Source organism: Corvus brachyrhynchos, unplaced genomic scaffold, assembly GCF_000691975.1.
Source record: "Corvus brachyrhynchos isolate BGI_N302 unplaced genomic scaffold, ASM69197v1 scaffold115, whole genome shotgun sequence".
NCBI lineage: Eukaryota > Metazoa > Chordata > Aves > Passeriformes > Corvidae > Corvus > Corvus brachyrhynchos.
Window position 1 is genome coordinate 12280587 of NW_008239553.1, and position 7697 is coordinate 12288283.

General features: G+C 42.2%; 2 long non-coding RNA genes across 2 annotated transcripts; one reads left to right on the plus strand and one right to left on the minus strand.

Moving 5' to 3' along the window:
* The first annotated feature begins 121 nt into the window (after nucleotides 1-121).
* On the plus strand, nucleotides 122-2631 carry LOC108448569. The gene is made up of 2 exons (XR_001864505.1): nucleotides 122-493; nucleotides 1371-2631. It is a non-coding gene; the product is annotated as an uncharacterized LOC108448569 (long non-coding RNA).
* Nucleotides 2632-6117: 3486 nt separating this feature from the next.
* Nucleotides 6118-7691, minus strand: LOC108448570. The gene is made up of 2 exons (XR_001864506.1): nucleotides 7319-7691; nucleotides 6118-7215 (listed from the first exon to the last, which is right to left on the minus strand). It is a non-coding gene; the product is annotated as an uncharacterized LOC108448570 (long non-coding RNA).
* Between the last annotated feature and the right edge of the window lie 6 nt (nucleotides 7692-7697).

A 7697-nucleotide genomic window follows, 5' to 3' on the forward strand; every position in this document is an offset into this window, starting at 1 on the left:
GGTGCCGGCGGGGGGAGTGGGCGGGGGGCGCCGCCATGTTGTACGGAAGCTGGTGGCGGGGCGGCTGTGTCGCTGGGCAGGCGTCAGCATGCCTTCAGCCAGGGCAAAATACTGGCAAAAATACTGAAAAGCCAGCTCTTTTTGTGGGAGATTTTTGCAGCGAAAGTGCGGTTCGTTGTCTGCGAGTAGGTAGGGGTTGAGGAGCGAGCCGAAGGGGCTGTGAAGCGGGTTTGCAGCCACCCACAAGCAGAGCACCGGAGAGCCCCTGGGGCAGGAGGGGCCAGAGAGAATGGGAAGAACAAAGGCAGCCAGGAAAATAAATAGCAAATCGCAGCCACCTCCGAAGTGGCAAACTGGAAGAAAACAAAGAGGGGGGAAATCAAATAGAGAGTATTAAGAAATTAACAGAGGAATAATCGTGACAAGTAATTGTTTCCCCCATGTGTGCGGAGAAATACGAACGTTGGAAGTGTGACACCACAAAACCCGGACAGTGAGTATACAGGCAGCTGCTGTGTTCAGGATTATGATCGTCAAGGCTTGAGGCCATCACTGTCAAAAAGCAAACAAGTTTCCACCCCAAATTCCGTTGCAAATAAGAGGATCTGAGCACCCAGTTTCTTCAAATCCCTTTGCAATTCCCAGTATCTCACAGCTTTTGTGCTGTTAGAATTCCAGCTAGCTGCATGTGTTTGAACTAGAGACTGAGCCCACGGGAAATGCTGCGTTAACTCAATTTAACAATTTGACAGCATCAAATTTTGTTTTAACTTTGCCCATCAGCGTAGGAGGATCTCCCTAGCAGAGACTTGGCATTTAGCAGACACATTGTCCAAAGAGTGCAACAAAGCGGCTAATGGCTGGCATTGGGGAAAAATCTTCTATAGAAGCAGTATTTTTTTCTGTCTGTAGCTCATATTTATTTTCCCCCTTCTTTTTTTCTTAACTCAGGAATGAGGTACAGACATATTGATAGCTCACAAGGAACAGAAGTGATTTTCCAGAACACTTTTCTGAGCAAATAATGCCCTCTCCTTATCAGAAATAAGATGACAGGGCCATTAAAAGTTAAGCAGCTACTTGTTCTAAGGACCTGATATATGCCAGCATGGTATGACCACATCAGGTCTCACTGGTGGTGGGGTAGCATCAGAGAATTTTGTTTTCCAGTGACTTGCATCTGTATTTTGAATGTACAAATGCTTTATACCTCAGAGTTACAGCTGCTGTATCATAAGTGTTTCTGCAAAGCTTCTCGATCTTGCTCCACAGTGAAGAGATTTTTATATTAATTCACTGGTGGTTACAAAGCATTGCAATCTCACTGCAGTAACTCACACATCTTGTCTCTGATTTATTCTTCTCTATAGGGAAGGTCTGCATCTCCCTTTCAGTCACAACCTGGCCACAGCTTCTCCATCTGTCCCCTAGGCTCTGATGCAGCAGACACAGCTGACCAGCTGAACTGCAGGTCACCAAGCAGGAGCCAGCACTACTCTGAAGTTTCTCACGTGACTTGTGCTCAGAAGAAAAGTGCATCATGTGCATGCTCAGGAGAGAAACCTGGAGGGGTCTGGCAGTACCTGAATTCCCACAGTCAGATGGACATGTTTTGCCTGTTTCTCTTCCTCTCTCTTCACACATATCCCTCAAGGTACAGTGCTTTTTTCTGTATGGTCATTGTAATCTATCATAAACCCAGATTGCCACTTAGATGGGTAGTCCCACATTTCCTGTTGTACCTGTGATTGACTGCTCATTCCCTGCTTCCTTGCTCCACCACCCACATTTCTGTAATGACAGGGTCCGAGAATCATGGAACTGATCCATCTGTAAACTACTTCAAGGGAAAAAGGTAACACCTGGGAACACAACAGACTTATTTTGAGGCCCAAGTGACTGGAAAGAGAATCAAGACAATGCTGTAGATGGGCTCCTGGATCCAGCTGCCCTGTTGTGGGGTAGGCAAGGCATTCTTAAGAGAACTCTGTCAGAGCTTGAGATAAGCACAGAATACTGAACAAATCTACAAAGCTTGTTTGTAGGTGGACCCTTCATGATAATCTGGCATTCACACAGAAATCTGAAATACCAGGTTTTCCTTTTAAAAATTATTTATCTTCATTTCTGAAGTAATAGAAGTGTAAGTATAAGGATTAAATTAAAAATAAATGAAAACAACTGATGCATGAGTGCACTCTGGCAAACAAACAAACCAACCAAGTTCCCAAAGCCTGATAGGGACATTGCTGAAGGTGAGAAGATTACTGAGTAAACACCAATTGCTGGCTTTTCCTTACAAGAAGTCTGTTACAGCAGGTAACTGGAAGCCTCTATATGGTAAACAGCAACATTTACTTTTCTGTGTCTGTAGCCTGACCTGAGGTCTCTGCAGAGGTCTCTGTCAAAAGATTAATTTTTAGCCTGATTTCCTAAGGAAAGAAGGCTTATGCAATTACTCTATATTAGTGTTTCTGCCTCTGGGTCCCATTACTTCCCCCACTTTCCTTGCCAATAAAAGCATGTTTAAACCATTGCTGAATTCTGTCTGAATTTGTACAAAGGTAACTTAAATGAAATGCCAAATGGATGAAACAGGTCCTAATAAAGCTGTCACTGATAAAACGGTAAGCATGTGCAGGCACTGCTTAATATACATATGAGAATCCACACAGCGGTACCACATCAGGACAAATCCATAGGAAACCAGGCTTCACTTGTTCTGCTGATCACAGAAAAAAGAATTATTTTTATAATGACATTAGCTCATCCTTTAGGAGGGAGAAGACTAGGGTAAATGACTCAGTGTTCAAAGGAAGATCAATGATCGTGGAATATCAAAGGAGAGAGGCTCCAGTGAAGACTTAAATTGCTGGTAGCAGACAATGAGCAGAGAGCTGCATGTAGTCCCCACTAGCTCATTAATAACACTCTCTTTGGGGCCCCATCCCAAGCTACAGAAGAAAGCCAAACTCACATTTCAACTCCTAATGTGATTTATCTTCCTTCTGTCAATGCTAGCAACCCCATGACTACATATGCAAACAAGCCATTTTGAGCAGGATTTGTTTTAACAGGATTGATACCAGAAAGGCAGTAGGGTTTTTTTCCTGAAGAAGTCAGAATGAGATCAGTTTCAACCAACTGTGAAGCCACATCCTAAAGGTGGAGTCTCACACTGCAACAAGGTGGATGGAAGATTTAGCTTCCGTTGAAAAGGCAGTTCTGCTTCCCACTTCTATCTGTCAGCATTCTTCTCCAGCCTCAATTCTACAAATACTGGTGCCTGCTTGATTCAAGGAATTAAGCGAGCAGAAAGCTAGCACAGAAAAAAACTGGGTTTTCTTCTGGTTTAACTCCTTGTACTAACTCATCATACAGCCAATCTCAGTGAAACTACATCCTAAGCCAAAAGATGAGTCAGTGGTAGCTCACTGCAGGGATCTGACAGAGTTTGCAGGTTTTGCAAAGAATCTGAAAAAAACTCTCTCAGAGGTGTAAGATGCCAGATAATCCCATGAGGATGAGTTGTATTAACATCGATCATCATCAACGTATTTCTTCCTTCATTGCCAACTCTTTCCATTGCTTATGTAGAAACGGAGATGAATTTCACAATTCCATTTCTTGACGAGCTGCTTAACTTACCCCAGGAGTTCAGTCCAGAAGGCACACTGAGTCAGCCTCACGGTTTATGGCTGCTAAGAATATGACATCCCTCATCTCCAAAACTTATCTCCCAGCTGGGCACTCCAGACCAGCTTGTGCTGATTTTGGCACTCATTGGGACACTTCCATGAGCCAAATAAACACATGGCAGACAAGCAGGTCCAATAAGTAGCATCAGGACAAAGAAAGGGACAGAACACAGAGCCACAAAAAAATAAAGCCACTTTTCAGTGGCCACAAATCATTAGATTGGCTTAGCTGCATGTTAAACCTACATAGCTGAACAGCAAGTCCCAAGGGGAGACATTTGAGAAAACAATCCTTGTTTTTCCTACCTTTCTGTTAGTAAAGGTAAGCACGAAAGTAAGCAAAAGGAGAAAAGCCCAGAAGCCACCAAATTTTCACTAGAGGGAATAAATTACAAAAGCAAAATTATTTTTAAAAAAATGATGTGGCTAAAATATTATATAGTTTTCTTGGTTTACCCTTTCTTTCTATTTCCACTCAAAAAATATTAGTATAAATAAACAAATTAATAAAAGCCTTGACTCAGCTCCACTTTCCTTATTACCCTCTCTGACTCACTCCATAGACATCCAACTATCAGTGTCCAAACTTCTCAGTTTCCACTCTGGATTAACCAAAGCCAATCAAAGGTTCAACAGAACCCCCCCAAAATATTTAAAGCTCATCCTTTCTCACCTGACACAACCATGCTTCACTTAAAAACTTTTTACCTATTTAAGCCTTCCTTCCTAGTGCTTGACAGACTCTCAGAGAGTTGGTCTTCTGTTATCCTCCTACATTATCTCTGAGTTATCTCATCTGAAATACAAATAAATTAATGTCTCTCTGCAGATGATTTTTGGATCTGCTCCTTTCCCCAGAACTATCTCCCCCTACCCAAACTCAAAACATAAGTCTTCTTCTCTCTTCTATGAATGACTAGCAGGAAATTAGACCTCAGCAGAGCTAGAACTCTTTCCTGAAAGCCCTCTTATTATCTTCTTTGTGAGTATCCGTGGATAGCATCACCAGTTTACCTGCCACTCAGGCTTGTTTGTCAACTGTCAGGTCTGACTGAAATTTCTTTGTAGATCCTAGCACCCAGGGTATATACTTCTCTGTGGCAGCTCCAAGACAAAGTCTTTTGATCCATCCTTGCAGCTAAGACCCTTGTTCTCTTGCGGATATAAAAGGCTGCCCTAATACCTCTCCCTCCAGCATTAACCAACACAGCTCTTAACACAATCATTGACCACTGGAAATGCCAGAGTCTGACAAAAGAGTAAAGCTGACTGTAGGCCTCCTGTTAATGATCAAATACACCACAGCCATCAAATGGGAACAACTAATGCAATTTAACTGATTCTCCCAATTCAAATATGTTTGGAAAAAATGTCGAAGGGATAACTTTGTCCCAGCAGGCAGTAAACCCCGACCAGTTATTGTCAGTCCTTCCAGAGGCAGAACAAAAACTCTGTGGCATGGACAGAAGCTAATATGAGAGCAATGTAACACCATGGCCACACCCGATCCAGATCAATTTAGTACTGCTGAGAGACCTGCACAGCCTTGGAATTACCAACTCTGAAACTGCAACCCAGGATTGTTTACATAGATCATTACACTAACCACATCACTTCTCTATTTGAAGGATTCTCCTAGTTCCCTCTTACGTATTGCATCAAACATTATTTACTTACTTTCATTTCCAAGGGCGACTACAGCAAGTCACCGTCCTGTTCATTATCTCCCATTTCCTATCCAGTTGACTCCTCTACTCTGTTGCCTACTTATTGAAATTCCAGTCAAAACATTTGTTGTGCTTGATTTCATGCTGCTTTTGAGACACGGAGGAGACTATATAAACATCCTACAGAATTAAGCAGCTCAAGCAGTGTGTAGAGACAGACTCTGGCTTCCCGCGCCCTTTGGGTCTGGCTGGGCTCAATCCAGTTTGTTCAGTCTCGGTATAGCACCCCACATGCTAACATGTCCCACAGAACAGCAACTTGATGAAGTTTGATCTGTTTGGCTAACTACTGCCAGTACATCAATTCCATTCCAAGCTGCAGAATGTTCCTGTTAAAGTAGACAAAGATGCTTCACTGATGCTACTTCAGTATGACTCAGGACAACAGTGTATGTGCTTTGGAGAGATAACAGCATTCTGGCATTATTAACACAGCAACTCATTCTTTTCAAAGGAAGATATTACCTGTATAGGCTATGATAACTTCCTTAGGTGTTATGTTCAAAATTAATTTAAAGAATACTTACCAGTACAGTTTTTAACCTATATGGTCATGTCATTGAGCAGGACAGATTGGCAGTCTGCTATTATTTTTCTTTTAAATTCTGAATGCTTACAAATGTGATAAAAAAAAAACCCGCAAAAAAAACCCCCTCAGTTAAATCTTTCTTGAAAAACCTGGCACTCGGGGCTTAGGAAATAGTTTTATTTCTATGCAAGGCCATGTAAGTACACAGCTTTCCCAGAGACTGGATCCAGAATGGAGATTTTATTATATTGCATATTTATTTCAGTACAGAAATCAAAGGTACTCAAAAATATTAAACCTGAACTATACTTTAGGAAAGGAGAAAAAAATGAGCCACATGTCGGGAATTTAAAGGTGAGCAACAGTTTCTGATAGAATTGTAATGGTGCAGAATGTCATGGCATGCAAGCAACAGAGGTATAAAATATGATTTTATAGCAGTGTCTGAAGCTTACCTGTGTCTGAAGCTAAGGTAACAAACACAAACCATGATGGACAGGGTCTTTGCCTCTCTGTGTTGAGGGTGGCTAGACATGGTACACTGCAATAGTTGGCCATCAACAACTGTAACTAGAAAAGACCCTTTTGTACAGTTCAGATGCAGAAGAGATTAACTGCTCTGTTTGTACTTCAATTGTGAAGCACTGTTAATTATTAATATTAATGTGTTAATGTTAGTGACTTCTTACATTCTTTTTTTATTCCCAATTAGAAGGGAAAGTTTTTTATTTACTTTTTTTATGTGTTAAAATTAAGGCTCTAGTGTTGTCAAATAAAAAGCTTGGTTTATGCAGGATTTGATGCTCTTTCTATAATCTTAATCAAGAAAAAACCCAAAGCACTTAACTGACTTTCTATAATGAAATAATTTCTATTTCTATGGAAAAGCTGTCACCGGAACATGGCAGCAGTCTTAACAGTACTCAGCCATCTTGCCATATCACAGTTTATGTCAGGGAGGGTTTTTCTCTCTGCTTGTTTTAAAGTTTGAAGACTCCAGATGTAGTGCTACACAAAGATGGCCTGGATGGTCAGGCTAATTCCTCTCACTTTCTGAAAACTGTATCTTCCCTAGGTACTGGTGCCATCGGGAAATACAGACCTGAAAGTTTCAAGCAGCTCACTTTGTGCACAGGCAGCATGCAGTTAGATGCTGCAAGGTGGGACTGGGGGTCTGTGCAGCACCTCACGGACATCACTCTTTGAATGACACTCCTGTTGTCTGACACAGCATCAGATGTTACCAGAGAGGTACAGGGTCCTGTGAAAGAGAAAAGATATTTTTATCCCGGTAAGGTAAAGGTTGGGGTGCCGTTAAACAGTGAAGGACAACACAGATCAGGTCCACCTGGTTAGCCAGCTACCTTTTGGGGTTTAGTTGATACTGGAGGGTAAGAGAAGAAAATTCATCTGTACTTCCAGCAGTCTTCTGGGTCTGCAGAAAGGTCTACTGCTCGTGATGGGGCAACCCTCCTTTGGTCAGTGTTGCTCGGGAAGGAGCAGGAGAGAGCAAGCTATGAAACCTCTGACAGCCCCATAAAAAGTATCATAGAGAAAGCCACCACCACAACAACAAAAAAAACCCAAACTAAATTCTAAAGCCGTAATGCTTTGAATTTTGAAATCACTCAGCATTTACAGAGGACAAGCCCCACTGCAAACCGGCCCCGCACTTGAACTATTTTTCCCTTCATCTTCCCTCCTGTTGCCCGCAGGATCTCAAGGCGGGCCGGCCGTGGCTCC